This window comes from Spermophilus citellus, assembly GCF_964194105.1.
Source record: "Spermophilus citellus genome assembly, chromosome: 5".
NCBI classification, from domain to species: Eukaryota; Metazoa; Chordata; class Mammalia; order Rodentia; family Sciuridae; genus Spermophilus; species Spermophilus citellus.
Window position 1 is genome coordinate 49,559,070 of NC_138186.1, and position 18,080 is coordinate 49,577,149.

Consider the following 18,080-nt stretch of genomic DNA (forward strand, 5'->3'; position numbering starts at 1 on the left):
TTTACTCGATCAGAATCAGAAACACAAGGGACTCACAAATCTATTTAATTTTGAAAAAATATATTGAAAGATAAAGGAGTTTGACATGTAATTCATGGGAAGTCTTCAGACAGAGAACAAGATCAGGAACGTGTTGAAAGTACTCGTGGCCCAAACAGATGTGGCAGGCAGCACAGGGAGCAGAGTTGGGTGGAAAGCAGTCACAGAAACTCAGGAAAGACCAGAACAAGAAGAGGGCCAGGGGCCTTGGGTTTTGCCTCAGTGGTAGAACACTTGACTAGTATGTGTGAGGCACCAGGTTCAATTCTCAGCACCACATATAAATAAATGAATAAAGTAAAGGTCCATCACAACTAAAACGTGTGTTTGTGTGTGTGTGTGTGTGTGTGTGTATGAGTGTGCAAAAGAAGAGGGCCTGGCATCTGCTGCTCAGGCACTTTGGGACTCAGGTCTTGATGGGGGACAGGGCTGGCAGAGGTGGATTCCTCACAGGCCTGAGAGAAGTGAGGCTAGGAACTTGCACAATGGTGAGAACAGCAGTAGACCATGGAACAGTGGTAACAGGAAGAAAAATGTTGGAATCAGTGCATGATCCCTGAAGGAAAGAGAAAAAATAAGTCATAAGTTAAATCCCTAAAGAAAGTCAGCCCTCTGCTCAATACCCCTGGGGCCTCTCTGCAACTCAGAACACTAAGGGTAATTTTGTACAACCACCCACTCCTCACCATCTCTCCTGGCATCTGATTAAAGAGGATACTGTGCTAAAGTGAACACAAAGCTTCCACCGAGGCATGTGGAAGAAGGCCCCAGTCCCATCAGCAGTCTAAGTGCTTTGGTGAAGCACAGGTCACATACTTAACTGGACAGGTAAGAATTGTAACCTCCTGTCATCTCACCTAACATCCAGCTCAGCACAAGAAAGACTCATGGCCTCCCTAATTTCTGCAATCTACTGCTATACCTAGTTTGGCTCCCCCTTTTTACTGAGATAAGAAAAGTTACAACAGAAACACTTGGTCCTAGCACCAGTCTTGCCCATTTTCTCTACAGGTGACTTACCTTTCTTATTCCAAAAGTGGACACTAAGGCCCAAGCCAAGAAAAATCAGTCCCAGCACAAGACTCCCAATGCCACTCAGCATCTTGTTCTGGGCAGATTCTGACAGTGCCCCTGGGAAGTAGAAGCCTGTGCATCAGTGACTGTCCCCACATCCCACCTAGTCCTCATCAGAAACCTTAGAGTCCAACCCAAGATATAAGAGACAGAGGTGCCCCACTACCAAACAGAGGAGGGTCAAGGGCATGCAGAGACCCCAGGAGAACAGTGGGTGGATGAGGATTTAGGGGAAAAAGGGAGAGTGGATCCTCAGGGTAGGTCCATCTGAAAATCCAGAGACCATCCCCAAACACCATCCTTAATGCCAAAGCCCAGAATTTCACCACTGCAGAAGATATACTGCCAAGCTGAACCTCAGCCTGGGGATCAGGTTACATAAAGCAATAATATCTTGGAAAGAAAGGAGGTCAGTACTCAGCATCTGCCTTTTAACTTCAGATCACAAGCCTCCGTGACTCTAGGCTCAGAAATGACACCATGATTTGTGTAGGAGAGAAGGTATGAATGTGTCCAACAGCAGAGGACAAGAGGGACCCCAAGCCCATAGACCCAATGTCCTCCCTGCCTTTGCTTCTTTCTGCTGAACCTCTGGTATCAATGAAGTGGCCCTTACACCATTCTACAGTGATGGGGCTCTGGAGGCTGGGGTGCTCCACATGGCAAGTGTAGACATCTCCATGCTGGGGTATTACCTCCAACATCACAAGAATCTGGTAGGTCCAATCCCCATTCTGAATAAGTGGTGTGGACACAACTCCAGAAGTCTCTTCCTCTTTATTCCAGAACCATCTGACTTTAACTTGTTGAGGATAATATTTGTCACTGAGCAGATCAGCAAATTGTGGTGGCTCTTTCCTGGCAGGAGAGATGGTGACTATAGGCTCCACTAGGATGAATGACAGCAAAAAATAAAGTCAGAGAATAAGGCAGCATAGTGGGTCCCACCATGGGCTTAAGTCCCTCCTTTAATATGAAAGTGGAGAAAACAGTAGATATTAGTGTTCACAAATACCAAAGGTTTACCCATTTGTGGAAGATTTTTTAAAAAGTTGATCACATAGAAATAGAGGGTTGAATAGAGGTCACCACAGCCCAGGAAAGGAATAGTGAGAGGGTGAATAATGGGAATCAAACATACTTGGAGGGAAGCACGTTTAATGTTATACAGCTCCACAAAGAATACTCTACAATAATTAATTACATACTTTGTAATAATTAGAGCATAAGAGTTTGGGTTGTCAATACATAAAAATGAGAATATTTCAGGAAGTGGAAATGCTGATCTCCCCAGTTTGATCATATCACATTGTGTTGAATTACAACACTGTACCTCATAAATAAGTACCAATATTATATGTTGATTTTTAAATGAAAAAAAAATAAATTGAATGTCCCTTTTATAAATATATAGGTCAGCAATGCATATACCATTATGGTCCCTTAAGATTATTCTGACTAATGATGTCCTAGTTGTCTTGCTGTAAGTACAGTCTGTGATTTTCACAGAATACAATCAACTAACAATGCTCTCCACCTCTGTATTTCCCCACTATGTTGTGCTACTTCACCAGGGGCTCAAAATCAGTGCTATCAACCAACCATGGACTAAACTGTGAATCAAAATAAACTTCTCCCCTATTTAAGTTAATTGTCTCAAGCACTTTATTACAGTAACTCAAAGCTGACTAATACACTCTACCAAGTATTTCAACAGTTTTTCCTTCAATTCAAATGCCCTCCCAATTTTACCAAAATCCTAGGAATCCCAAAAGTTGCCTTCCCCACAGGCCTTTCACACTAGTTCAGAGGTGTGCACACTTTGATCAATCCTAAACTCACCTCTCTGCTGAACAGTAAAGGAAGGCGTCTATTAATAGTTGTGTCTGCACAAGGTGTCTACATGGGCCTGATACTCAGCCAGGAGGCCCTTCTGGGCATTCCAGCTCTTGGCACTTGACATCCTCAGCTCTGTTACAGCCACAAACACCCCCACATCACTGTCAAAGCACAGGATCTCCTCCTTATTGTAAATTTGTCTGGCCATGAGCCTCACTCGCTGAGTCCCATTGGTGAAGTAGCAGGTGCCCTTAAACTGGTACATGAAATCCTCTGCAGGAGAACCAGGCCACATTAGATTTAGCTCAGGCTGCATCCCAACCAACCCTGTGTTTGGTTTAGGGAGAGACAGGGAGTAAAGGAACATGACAACAAAGACCAGTGACTAAATAAAATCTGCTCTAAACCCTCAGAATTTTATTCCCAGGATGAATGAAGTGATTTCTCTACCTCAAATCCTGCATTGATAATTTATTGGAGAAAATTAAAAATGTCAAACAAGGAAGATCATGGAATAATGTTTGGAAAACAGAAACAAAATTGCCAGCATTTTCATATGCTGGATCAGTAAATAACCAAAATCCTAGATAATCCACTAACTAAAAGAATTTAAAGTAAGGGAGAGTTCAGCAAATGGCTGGATACAAGATCCATTTTTAAATATTCTACATATAGATGAGCAACAAATGTGAAATCAAATGTGAATTACATCATTTATAATGGCATGAAAAATTATGAAGAAATCTTATAAAAATATACAAGAATTCTAAAAGGGAAACCATGAAATTTATGAGATACATCAAAAGGGTCCTAAGTAAACACAAAGATACACCTGTACATGAATTGGAAGACTGAATATTATAAAGAGGACATTATCTCAAATGGTCTTATGTATTCTGTGGGTATAATTTAAAATTCCCACCAATTTGTGATTACTCAAAATTTACAGGCTGATTCTAAAATGCAATAAAGGTTCATAAGGCAAAGATGGTAATTAAACACCATATTTTGGGCACAGACATAGATAAATAAATGGCAATAATGTATTCCAAAATAAGTTTCATGCATCCATTTAGACTAAATATATTACAAGGGTGGCACACAAGGTGGTCGGTGAGGAATGAATACTTTTGTTAATAAATGATTTTCTAATAAATGGGAATACATCAGAAGGAGCAGAAGAAATTGGGCATACTTCTTGCACCATATGTAACATAGACCTAAGTATGAATGAAATGCTACAAATCTGTTAGGAGATAAAACTAGAGAACATTTTCATGATGTTGGAGTTGTGACAGATTTCTTAAATCATTAAAAGCACTAGACATAAATAAAAAAGATTGATAAATTCAATTTAATAAAAGTAACAGCTTCTGCCCATCAAGAAATATCATTAAAAGACTTACACAAAGCCAAATGTACAAATATTTTCAAAGCACATACTGATGATGGGCTTTATTTGAAATATATTTTTTATCTTTTTGAAATAAATGAGAAAAAGATAAATATGGAAAAGAATAGAAGTTCCCCTAACACTACACACTCACCAGACAGGGAAACATTAAATAGTCTAAGATACCAAAAGCTGTCAAGAATTGGATTTTCTTTTGAACAGCTCATGAGACAACTATGTGAATAACAGTTGGACTTTGTCTTGTCAAGTTGAAGATAGGCAGACATTGCAATGGAAGTATCTATTTCAGTCTAGAGAAATGCAGACCCAAAGGTTCCAGGATTCCAGGATACATTTTCTTTTAAGTAAGAGCAGCCCAAACATCATCCACATAAGAACAGGTTAAGTACATTGCTCTGCCCTCATAAAATGGAATATACTACCCAACAACGAAAATGGATGAATATTGCATCAGAGATTTGTGGCAAGTCTTCTCAGACATAATATTGAGAAAGGAAGCAAGACAGAGCACAGAATTTATAGAACATTTAGAGGAGGAAATATTAATCTATATTGTTTAAGGATACATTTGTATAGATGCTAACTGTAACAATGAGCAAAACAAATTAGGATTAAAAGAATCACAATAGAACTTACTCCTGGAATGTGAAAATGGGTACTGTTGGAAAGCAGTACACAGAAATCATTTGGAGAATTGGTAATATTTACATATGTACAACTTGATTAGAGGTTATTTGGATACTTCTTTGTAATTTTTGTTATGTGTGTGTGTTAAGATGTCTGTTGTGTTATTTTCCTAATAATTTGTTAAAAATACACTATAATAATACATACCCCGGAGTCATCAATTTGTATCTGTGTGTGTGTTTTAGAAAGACCAGGTGAGACAGTTGATGTAATACTATCACTACAGGTTTGGGATTTAATGGATGCAAAATAAATATCAATTTTGGAGGTTTTTTTTCACCATTGTCATAGCCCCCATTCACCATCAATACTGAATCAAGTCCTAATTAACCCAGAATGAGTAACTGCCTGTCCTTATCCCATTCTTCCTCCCAGGTCCCACAGTGTCATCTCCATGACCCCACTGCTTACCTCCAAGGAATGGGTAATTGTGCTCTTCAGGTGTTGAAGCTCCAGAGACTATAGCTCTGGCCAGAATTTGTCTGATCCCAAGCCCCTAAATAGATGAATACTATTGGACCCAGAAAATCCCCAGAGTGGCCAGTTCTTTTAACTTACCTGATGCTTCTCAAGTACCTCATTTGCATTTTGTACTGTGTCTGGTATAGAAATGTACTTTGTCTTTTTCTTCCAATTCTGAGATCCCAAAGTCCTTTAGAGATATTAGGCTCCCTTCCACTGCAGAGGTTGAAAAAAGGAATCTAGCAAAACTCTAAAAGGGGAAATCAGGACTCTTACAAGAGTCCTTCCAAATTCTACCTTTGGATTGTTGAAAATACAACAGACCCAAGCTTAGGCTCCAGAGCCCCCAAGAAATTATTTCCAAATCTGGGCTCTGAATAGCAGCTGTCCTGCACTTACTTGGGGAATCTCTTCTGTTAGCCATAGGAGTCCTCAGCACCATGAGAATCCCCATCACAATTCCAGCTTCTCTCCAAGGGTTCCTGGGGATTATCACAGTCATCTTTTCAAACTTGGAACAGAAGCAATTTAACAAAAGTACTTGGCATTCAGCACAACTGCTACCAATTGACCTGAAATTTCACTTCACAGAGATGGAAAGTAGGAAATCTCCTATGAATTTTAGGATTGGACAGTTCCTAAGGAAGAAACCAATCAACCCTATGACTTAAGTCCTCATATATCTCTAGGTAAACATTTTTAATGGAAGTTCTCAACTCAAAAAAATAACTATTGTTGAATACACCACCAGTAAACACCACATCGTGTACAACCTCAAAGTGGGATCCTAATTAGAATAAGTTATACTCCATGTATGTATAATATGTCAAAATATACTCTGATGTCAGGTATATCTAAAAAAAACAAATTAAAAATTAAAAACTAAATAAATAAAAAACAAAACAAAGAAAATGTAGAAACATTATCCATTGATCATTTGCTAGGTGTCTAGTGGTAGATCATCTTCAAATATCACTGAACTTTGTAAAATGCTGAAGATATGTTAGGAAGATTCAGAACCAAGAACATGACTCAAGGCATGTCTTCTTGTGACATTTATTTAAATTCTGTTTCTGATGTTTGGGGTTTGATGGTGGCTAAGGATGCCAGAGGGCAGGAAGAAGTAGAATACTATTCCTTGGGACATAAAATTATTATCTAAGAGCTCTTCATTTTTCCCCCTGACTTAATACTACGAGCACTAAGATACAATATGAAAGGAAACAGATTTTAAAGAAAATATATTTGTATCACGGTTAAATAATTTATTGATTTTGTGACTCTGGACAGATTAAATAATCTCTATTAGCCTCGGTCATTGTACCTTTAACAGGTAGATACTTTCTCTTTGACACCATTTTATAGATATGACATATTAATTGCAGATCCTGGCAAAGAGCTAGAACCCCAAGATAAAGCCATGTTATGTGTTTTTAAAGGGGACAAAACAGAGGCTGTGATGAGGAAATAGTTGAGAAAAATTCCCTGGGTTATTTAACTGAGTTATTTATCAACACATGTATTTTTCATGGCATTCAGAGGAAGCCCTTCAGGAAATAGCTGCACAAGGATGACTTGACCCCTCTGAGCCTATTGATACCCCAGTTCCAGCAGCAACCAGAGGTGAAATAGATTAAGAGGAAGTAGGTCAGGTTAAGCTGAAAGTTAATAGGAGTTTTTCAAATTCTAAATCTAATCCAGAGAAGAATAGACATTTAACTATTATTACAGTTATAACAACTGTTTCTATTAGTATAAACAATAATTACTATCATTTTTCAATCTTAATATGTGCCTGAGATGGCACATTTAAAATATCTTGGCACAAGTAACCTGAACAGACTATTATAGGGTGATTATTATTATCTAAATTTTCAGATAAGGAAACCATGCTTCAGTCTAAGTAACTTGCCCAACATCACACTTTATCATTTGTTTTAAAGATGTGCCTTTGATCATCAGTCTTAAACTTCATGCAAATACTTTAGTCATTTATATTAACAATGTTTGAGCAAAATATTGAAACAATGAAATCACATAATTTCAAATAACACAGCTTGTGTAAATCCATCAAATACATTACCAAGAACAAGCCTGAGGGTTATCAATGGAATTGGAAGAGTGACAGTAACCACAACACTCTACAATTGTCCTGCAAATAACACCCCGATTTTAATTTCTGCTACATATTAGTATCAAATATGAATTTAGTTAATGATAGGTATTAACTGATTTAAGTGCTTTCAAAGCCACGTGCACTCACCTGTGGTCCCAGCTACTTAAGTGGCTGAAGCAAAATGGCTTGAGCCCAGAAGTTCAGGACCAGCCTGGGCAGCATAGCAAGACTCCTCTTTGAGAAGAAAACAAGTGCTTTCACAGTACTTACAATGTTTGAAATGAGACAAACATTCATATTTTAACTCCCTCAGTTGCACTCTCCTAATGAATTACTGAGTAATTCCTTAAAATTTTTATTAATCAAATAAAATCTTCATGTCAATCTTTGAATTAATTAATTTGGCAAATTTATTCATTCTTTATATATCAAGTATGGCAAAGAACTGGAAATCCACTGAGGAGAACAGAGAACGCTGGTTAATCAGACATATTCCTTGTACCACTATTGTATCTGGATAAATTTGGAGTTTACATAAGGAAATCCTGTCCATAGTCTGCTTTTGATTTTGCCCCCTCCCTATTACCTATAGCATCCTGATTTTCTGGTTTTTTTTTCAAACTTGAAATGTTCAAAAATCAATGGGAAGAATTCAATATGGATTTAATAACAATTTACTGAATGCCTAAAATGTGTTTCTCTACCTGCTGAAAATATAGATAAAATAGTTCCTCTGCTGTGTATGTATTCCATTGGGATACGCATGCTACAATGTTTTTCAAATAAAATATTTGGCCTCCCATTACCACTCTACCAGGGGTTACAAAGTAACATAGAAGAAAAGCTGGCATGGTCCCTGCCTCATGGAGCTTAGATTTGAACAGATGTGACAAATAGGTATTTTTAAATTGTGTTAAGATCTCAGAGAAGAGCATTAGAGGCAAGAGAGGTCTCCGTCGCCATCTGTTGGTCAAAGTGCACCATTGCATCCCGGAGCAATGACTGGGAAGTTGCAGAGCAGAGCAGGACTCAAGCGCAAGATTAAGCTTCTGAACTTTTTTTTTTTTTTTTTTTTTTAAGATGTTGGCGATCCAAAACAGGCATGATCGGCAAGTACGTCCTGTGTTTGAAGAAAAAGGAGAGTGTAGTTGGAACAGAGTAAGTTGGTTGGATAATTGAAGGGAACAAGGTAGGAGAGGCAAGCAAAAAAAAAAAAAAAAAAGGAAAAAATTATGTAAGGCATGTAACTCCCATTAGGAGTTTCTATTTCTTCCTAATGGTAATTAGATCAAATATCTCTACCCTAAAACATGGCTGTCATAGCTCATAAAAGTCATAAAGAAATATGGAAAATTTCACAGCATTTATTTTCTGGGTTTTTTGTTGTTTCTTCTAAGAAAAATTATGTATTTTTTTTCTAGTTTTCCCCCCTTTTCTCCATTTTTTTCTGTTTGTTTTGGGGGGGGGTTATCTGTTTGTTTTTTACTGGGATTAAACCCAGAGGCACTTTATCACTGAGCCACATCCCCATTCCTTTTTATTATTTATTATTTATTTATCTATTTATTTTTGAGACAAGGTATTGTTAAGTTGCTGCAGATCTCACTAAGCTGCTGAGGCTGGCCTCAAACTTGAGATCTTCTTGCCTCAGCTTCATAAATTGCTAGGATTACAGGTGTGTGCCACTGCCCCTGGCTATATTCTCAATATCAAGGAGACAGTACCCAAGAATAGAAATTGAAGAGAAGTAAACCAGCGGGAAAGAAATCAGGAATAAAAAATCACCATGCATTTCCCTTTCAAGGTCTTCATCCCCACAGCATTCATGTCTCCCAAAGTGTATCACACCATCAACAAATTTCCTCTATGTAGTGCCCATTCTGTTCCTCAAATCACATGCTCGAAACATTTCCTGAACCAGAGACAAACGGAGAATTCTGACTCCGACCCCACCTTTTCCTATAGAATATGCAACACATATTTTGTCAGAGAAGACAAATGCTGGACATCCCTCAGATTGGTAGGATTCATACTCTAGGAGTTAAGAAAACCCTTAGGGAATCAACCAAATTATGTTACATGTACGTATGAATATATCACAATGAATTCCACCTTTATGACAAATTATAATGCAAGAAAAAAGAAGAAGAAAAAAAACCTTAGGACACAGACACACACACACACACACACACGCACACACACACACATACATATACATAAACTTTCAGGTCATAAACATTCAGATAAAATGTAAAAACTGAATTCTTCATCTGGGGAAGACGACAGCAAAGGATAGAGGACTCTAATGAATATGGTCAAGATGGAGGAAAGGAAAAATATATAATTCAGGTGAGACCTTTCCAAAAAACAAAACAAACAAACAAACAAAAAATACCCTGTGCAGTTCTCTCCTAGCTAACTGCTCTAAGGGAGGATGAAGTCTTTCATTCAATAATTAGGACTAAAAGAGTCTAAATGGAAATACGATGGGAGTATACAAACTGGTGGAAAGAGAACCAAACCGGAAATCAAAAACCCTGAGCTCTAGACCTGGCCCTGCCACTAAGTGCCTGAAGGAACCCAGATAAGCAATTTAGAGGAGCAGGGCCTCAATTTTTCTACTTCACTCTTTCATTCAACAAATATCTATTCAGCGGAACTGCACTAGGTGATGATAATACATTAGTGGAGAAAATGTCGGGGGTCGGGGTGCAGGAGCCGAATTTCGCCCGGGAGGAGCTCAGCTCTAGCAGGACCAGATCTACAGGATGCACCACCTGACCCAGGTCGCCCACTTGTCCTCCAGCCTGACGCCCTACAATTGGGTCCTGGGAAGCAGGAGGGCTTCAGGGGCTGGTCTGGAAAGCTGCCCATCACCCCTCCTCCTGTCCCTGGTTTTCCATATCCCACCATCACCGCTGTCAGAACCTCGCAGATTGATGTAATGTGAGAAAGAAGAGAGAGGCCAAGGCTGCGTGGGGAGAGCCCCGGTGAATAGTCGGGTTTCCACGGGGATTTCCGCCGCAGCAGAAGAAAAACAACTTAAACTTCGGTCTCTGTCGCCATCTGTTGTCCTAAGTGCACCATTGCATCCCGGAGCAATGACTGGGAAGTTGCACAGCAGAGCAGGACTCAAGGGCAAGCAAGACTAGGCTTCTGAATTTTTTAAAGATGTTGGGGATCCAAGCCAGGCATGCTCAGCAAGAACCCTGTTACCGAGCTACACTAATGAATGTGGTCAAGATGGAAGAAAGGAAATATACATAACTCAAGTGAGACCTTTCCAAAAACAAAAGAAAATACCCTCTTCAGTTCTCTGCTGGATAACTTCTCTAATGTTTCCCCCAAAAGGCTGAGGTGAAGGCCTCAACGCTTATGCCTAAGGGCTGCAGCATCTGAGCTTCAATAAAAAGATCTTTAGATTTTTACCAGAGTGTTCTCTAGCCAAAACCCATCAATTATCTCAAGATTTTTCCTTTTGGGCTGTGGTTGTGACTCAGTGGTAGAGCACTTGTCTCACCTGTATGAGCACTGGGTTTGATCTTCAGCACCACATAAAAATAACTAAATAAAGTTTTAAAAAAATAATAAGAAGAAGACATTTCCTCTAGTCACCAAGAATCTGGGGTGGAATATAGAGGTTCAAAAAAGGCTAAACAGAGAAAGTGGCCAGAAAAGAATTGGGGTAACCAATGAGAAGCAGGTTGAGAACCCCAAATAGTACAGGGCAAAAGACCATCACAAAACTGAGGCAGTTGTGAAGGTCTCACTACAAGTACGCTGTGGACTCAGGATGTTTGAGGAGGAAGGGGCTGGCGAGCTAGTTCCTCTGGTGGGGAGTGTGGAGCGGGTTGTTGGTGTTCCCCTGAGAGACATGGGGGTGACTCAGCAAAGAGTCATCTATGGGATGGTCAAGATGGTGGATTAGAGGAAGGCTGCATTCCTTGTTGCTCTGTGATTGGGATTCAGACAGCAGGAATACTGCTCTTCAGTGAGATTGGTGAAAGAAGGATTTCATTAAATTTCAATATTAGACAATCAGAGTGTCTCAGACCCAGAAATTTGGTTACATTAAACAGAAGAAGTCATGTGTTGGAGTTACACTTGTTGTGACAGTGGTACTGATAGTGGTACTGGTTCACCACAGAGGGAGGAATAACGCAGAAAGAAAGTCAATGGACAGATTTGGTGTGGAAAACATGTATCTAATAACTTAGAATTATATAGTAATATATAATTACATATAATGAATCATTGGCATCATATTTCTTTTTCTAGGAAATATCCTCTGAAATGCTCTCCTGAATCTGCATATACACTAGAAGTCATAAATAACCTAAATGGCTCCATACTTTTTAGCAAAATGAAATTCATAGTAGAAATTTGTAGTAGCACATCAACTGGTAATTAGATACAAACCCCATGTGGTATATCCATACTATAGAATAATATTCAGCAATAAAAAGGAATGAAATACTGAGACATGTATAAACCTCAAAAAATTAAGGTAGGGTTGGATGTAGCTCAGTGGTAGAGTGCTTGCCTAGCATTGTGCAAGACCCTGGGTTCAACCCCTAGCACTGTGCATGTATGTGTGAGCATGCATGCATGTGCGTGCACACACACACACACACACACACACACACACATACACACACACTATATGCTAAGTAAAAGAAGCCAAACAGAATAGACCACAGACTATGTGTCAATTTATATGAAATGTCAAGTGATACAAATCTATAGAATTCAAATGAAGATTTGTGTTTGCCTAACTGTGAAAGTGGGGACATGGCAATGAGCATGAGGAATTTCTTAGGGTAATGGAATTATTCCATAACTGTACTGTGATGATAGTTGCATAATGTATACATTTATTTAAATTTTAAATTGTTCACATAAGAAAGTAGAAAACTTTGGACTAACATTTCTCATGAATCCATAAAATATCAGCAAATCAAATTTAAACTTCATGATGAAATTAGTTTATCCTAGACTATAAATTTTGATGAACATTTAATATCAGTACTCATTTACCATAGTATTTATAACTATGGAGAATAAAATGTGGAGAATAACCACAGGACCATCTCCTTGAAGAAAAGGCATTATACAAATTCAAAACCCATTCTTGATCCAATTTCTTAGCAAATCAGGAGTAAAAGGCAGCTTCTTCAGATAAAGGGCATCTCTAAAAAATCTGCAGCTAACAACATACTTTGTAATGAAAGTCCTTTTTATTTAAGATATGATGTTATCTTTATTTAAGATATGGTGTTAGTCAAATTTGTGTTGCTGTGAAAAAACACCTGAGGTCAATCAACTTAAATGAGGACAGGTTTATTCTGGATCACTGTTTCAGAGGTGTCAGTGCCTAGTTACTTGGCCCCATTGCTTTGGGCCTGTGGGGGGGCACAGTACCTCAGCATGAGCATGTGGCAGGAGGCCCCTTCACCTCATGATGCCAGGAAACAAAGAGAAAGAGGAGGGGGCCAAGGTCTCAGTCACTTGTCCAAGGGCACACCCCTAATAAACTAGACTCTTTACATGGGATCCCACTATTAAAGGTTTCATCCATTAGACTGTCACTAAGCCTTTGGCATATTGGGCCTTTGGGGGACATTCAGGATCTAAACCATAACTCATAGGCCAGTGTGTTGACTCCATATCTTCTGATACACATTGTAACTCAACATCTCAGCCAGAGTCTTGAGGCAAGAGATAGAAAAAAAGGGAATATAGATTGAAAAGACTATGTTTCAATTTATAGATGATGAAGTGTCTTAATTTGCAGATGACATGATTGTATACATAGAAAATCCTAAGGCAAAGAAAGTTCCTCAAACTAATAAATGAATTTAGAACACGGCATGGTCTGAAGTCAATTGTATTGTTATGCCCTGGCATTGTAACATTTGGGGGGAAACCCTAAATTCCATTTATAATAACATTGAAATAAAATATTTAGGTACTCATTCTTAAAAACTAGGTAATTGTTTTAATCAGTTTTTTCATTGCTCCCTAAAGGATCTGACAAGATCAATATCACAGGATGAAAAGGTTATTTGGCAGCTCACAGTTTCAAAGATCTCAGACCATAGAGGGCTGACTCCATTCTATGAGGTGAGGCAGCACATCATGGCAGAGTGTGGGAGACCAACACTCTGAGTTACACTCCCTGGCTGGGTGCTGAGGCACTCAGTTGCAGAAATGTGGCAGAGTTTTCCCCACCCTTCTTGGGTGCGAGAGTTGGTGTCTTGTGCATGAGTGTGTCTTGCTACAGCCCCATGGGTGAAGCTATGCTCACCTGTTCCTTTGTAATATAACCCCTTGCCCTGTTTAGGATAGAATCTTCCATGGAAGTGCCTTGTGTGTGTCCCTTTCTCTTACTGTGCCCTTGGGTGTGGCCTACCCAGGTGTCAGTCAACCTGCTGACAGTGGACATCATGAAGATAGACTCAGCCCCCTGAAACCTGACCCCTTGCCTCATTTGAATAGCTTCTCCTCAATAAAAGGGGTCAGCGTGTGCTCTTGCTCTCTCTCTTTCTGCAGACCTTTAATGTCAGAGGAGCCGTCACAGTGGCCCCAAAGAAAAAGGTATTTGTGTCTCTTGTGTGGTTATTTCGTGCAGTCCAGTTAGCCCAGTTTAACTGGAGTGACCCCTGAGTCTTTTAGTCCCAAGAACAGAAATCCAGCAGCAAAGGGTGCAATAGAGGAATTGGCTCAGGACATCAGGAAGGAGAGAGAGAGAGAGGGAGAGAGGGAGAGGGAGAGAGAGAGAGAGAGAGAGAGAGAGAGAGAGAGAGAGAGAGAGAGAGAGAGAGAGAGAGAGAGAGAGAGAGAGAGAGAGAGAGAGAGAGAGAACGCACTACTTAACAAAGATAAAATATACACCCCAAACACACACCTCCAGGGACCCATCTCTGCCAGCCACACCCTACCTGTCTACAGTTACCATCTGGTTAATCCCTCTCAGGATTAATTCATTTTTAGATTAAGTCTCTCATAACCCAATTATTTCACCTATAAACCTTCTTGTATTGTCTCACTTGTGAGCTTTTTGGGAACATCTAATATTTAAACCATAACAGCAACACTTTACACTAAAATCTATAAGCCATCCTCAAGAGAAAACAAATAAAAACTAAATAAAAATACCATAATCAAGGATTTGAATAGCTAATATTGACAAGATATCAGTTCTCTCAAAATTGATCTACCGATCCAATGTATTTCCAATTGAAATCAAGAAGCCTATTTTTTAGAAACTAACAAACTGAAGTATATCATCAGTATGCAAGTGAAAAAAAACTTTGAATTTTGTCAAGATATTTTTCACTTTGAAGATGCACACTAATTTCAAGATTTACTCCTGCATTCAAGTAATAAAACAAAGGCCTGGCTCAGGATAGTCTACATCACTAGGATAGAATAAAGATGCACAACTAGAAATGTACATCCAAGCTGATGGAAAGGGACTCAAGGAACCCAAAAGGGAGAGGATCATCCTTTTAACAAACAGAGGTGACCAATGAGACCCAAAGAGAAAAACAACACCATGTACAAAAACCATTTGAAATGAATCACAGACCTGAACACAGAAGATACAATTATTAAGCTCCTAAAACAGAGCTATCCAATAAAACTATAAGTTGAACCACAACTATGAGCCCTAGATGCAATCTTAAGTTTGCTAGCACATTTTAAAAGAAAAAGGAATAGATGAAATTATTATTTTATTAAACTTCATACATTCAAAATATAATTTCTACTTGAAACCAAAAAAAAGTGTTTACAAGATATTGTGCCTTGTTCTCATACTTAGCCATTCTCAGTGTTGCTGTTTGGAGAATCTTAGGGCTAGAAAGACCTCTATTTTATATCCTGCCAGGTGGTAACTATCCTCACACTCCAAGCGGGCATTTTCTGATCATGTAAGATTCAATTACACCTCAAACTCAGTAGGCAATCTTCAACAAATGATCTGGGGAAATTGGAAATCCATATGTAGCAAAATGACATTAGGCCCCTATCTCTCACCCTGCACAAAACTCAAAGTGTATTAAGGACCTGGCATTAAACCATAGACCCTGCACCTATTAGAAGAAAAAGTAAGCCCAACTCTCCACCTTGTCAGCTTAGGAACTGACTTCCTCAACAAGACTCCTAAAGTACAAGAAGAAAATCTGGAATCAATAAATGGGATGGTATCAAACTAAAAAGCTTTTTCCCAGTAAAGGAAACAATCAAGAATGTGAAGAAAGAGCCTATAGAATGGGAGAAAATCTTTACCACTTGTACCTCAGATAGGGCATTAATTTCCAGGATTTACAAAGAACTAAAAAAGCTTAACACTAAATAACCAAATACCCCAATCAATAAATGGGCAAAGAATCTGAACAGATACTTCACAGAAGAAGAAACATAATAGGTAAAAAAAAAAAAGTATTAAAAAATGTTCAACATCTCTAGCAGTTAGAGAAATGCAAATTAAAACTACACTGAGATTTCATCTCACTCCAGTCAGAATGGCAATTAACAAGAATACAACAAACAAGAAATGTTGATGAGGATGTGGGGGGAGAAGGAACACTCATATATTGCTAATAGGACTGCAAATTGGTGCGACCACTCTGGAAAGCTGTATGGAAACTCCTCAGAAAACTTGGAATGAAACCACCATTTGATACAGTCACCTCACTCCTCGATCTATACCCAAAGGACTTAAAACCAGCAAACTATAGTGACATAGCCACATCAATGTTTATAGCAGCTCAATTCACAAGAGCTAAGCTATGGAATCAACCTAAGTGCCCTTCAACAGATGGATGGATAAAGAAAATGTGGTACATACACAATGGAATAATACCAACCATAAATAAGAATTAAATTATGGCATTTGCTGGTAAGCAGGTGGAACTGGAGACTATCATGATAGGTAAAATAAGCCAATTTCCAAAATCCAAAGGCTGAATGTTCTCTAGGATATGCGGATGCTAACTCACAATACGTGGGAGCGGGGAGGAGTTCATTGGATTAGACAAAGGGGGATGAAGGGAACGGAGGGGGCATGGGAATAGGTAAGACAGTATAATGAATGGGACACTACTTTTCTACATTCTTATATGACTACAAACCAGGGTAACTTCACAACATGTATAACCACAAAAATGGGAAGTTATACCCCACATACGTATGTTATGTAAAAATAGACTCTACTGTCATGTACAACTAGAAAGAACAAAAAAACCTCTGTAGGCAAGAGAGGAGCACAGAGATGGAGTTGGGTGTGAACCCCACCTCAGCTTGCTCCCTCCTCTCCCAACCTTCCTCCAAATACCAAGAACTTCAGTGTCCCCAAACTTCAGGACTTCAGGAAGACTTCATGAGACACAAAAGAGAAGCTGTCATGGGGTCCAAAAAATCCTGCCCAGAATCACAGTCAGGAAGTCCTTCCTGAAGTCTGCACATTGTAGGATTCTTACACAGAGAGACAGGACACTAGACTTTCAGCAGGAAGCAGCATTTATTAGTGCTGGCACTGGCCCAGAGGATTTGCACCCAAAGGCTGAGCCCTGAGCTCAGTGAAGAGTTGCCTGATATGCCCTCTGTTAGCTCCCCCTTCACATGTTAACCTGTTTGTCTCCCCATATGGTAACAAACATTCTAGAATGTTCTATAGAGTCACGAGTGAGCTGTACCAGTGTTGCACATGCACACATAGATACTGATTGTGCCACGTTGCCTTCCCTTTGTCCTGGGACGGCTCACTCCCATTCCTGCTGCAGCCTGTTGGTGCTCAGTACAGCCCAGAATGTGCAGGAAGTGACCAAATGTCACCTCTCAGGAAACCCCACTCTGAGGACAATAATTAAAATAATTACAACCATCTCCCTTATCCCTACTTTGTTCTTTTTCTCTAAATCACTCTACTTTCTGATGCTCCTTTTACTGCAGTCACCTCATTATTTATTAACCCCATCTGAAGGTTAGCTCCTTGAGGAGAGATTTTGCCTGACTTTGGTTTAATGTATTGTAAGAGCCAGGCACAGGACAGATAAACACTTTTTAAGGAATCAGTAAATCCAAGGACAAGATCTCCTTGGAGCCCAGGAAAGGCAGGTAGTTTTCCTGGATGCGACTGGGGGTCCTCTTTGTGCATGTGTGCATGGCAGGGGCTACTTACTACTTTATTCCCAACTGGAACCCCTCACTCAGCAGCCTTACAGCACCCTCCACACTCTGCACATAGCACGAAGTTCATGACCAGGGAGGAGTTCTGACCCTTTATTGTATTGACAGCCTCCTGGAGTCAGGAGGGGGATCCTAACCAGGCACAGGATGATCCCAGCAGCCTAAGCTCAAGAATTCACTGCTGCTTCCCATCTCAGAGTCCTGCCTCAGTTGCAGACTGTGGATCCCTCAGGAGCCTCCCCAAACTCTGGGGGC

General features: G+C 39.5%; 1 pseudogene across 1 annotated transcript; it reads right to left on the bottom strand.

The window, feature by feature from the left end:
- Nucleotides 1–581: 581 nt before the first annotated feature.
- On the bottom strand, nt 582–6,017 carry LOC308649397 (HLA class II histocompatibility antigen, DQ beta 1 chain-like; annotated as a pseudogene). Its single transcript has 5 exons — nt 5,915–6,017; nt 2,956–3,225; nt 1,730–2,002; nt 1,003–1,170; nt 582–595 (listed from the first exon to the last, which is right to left on the bottom strand). The product of its transcript is annotated as an HLA class II histocompatibility antigen, DQ beta 1 chain-like (transcript).
- Nucleotides 6,018–18,080: the final 12,063 nt, after the last annotated feature.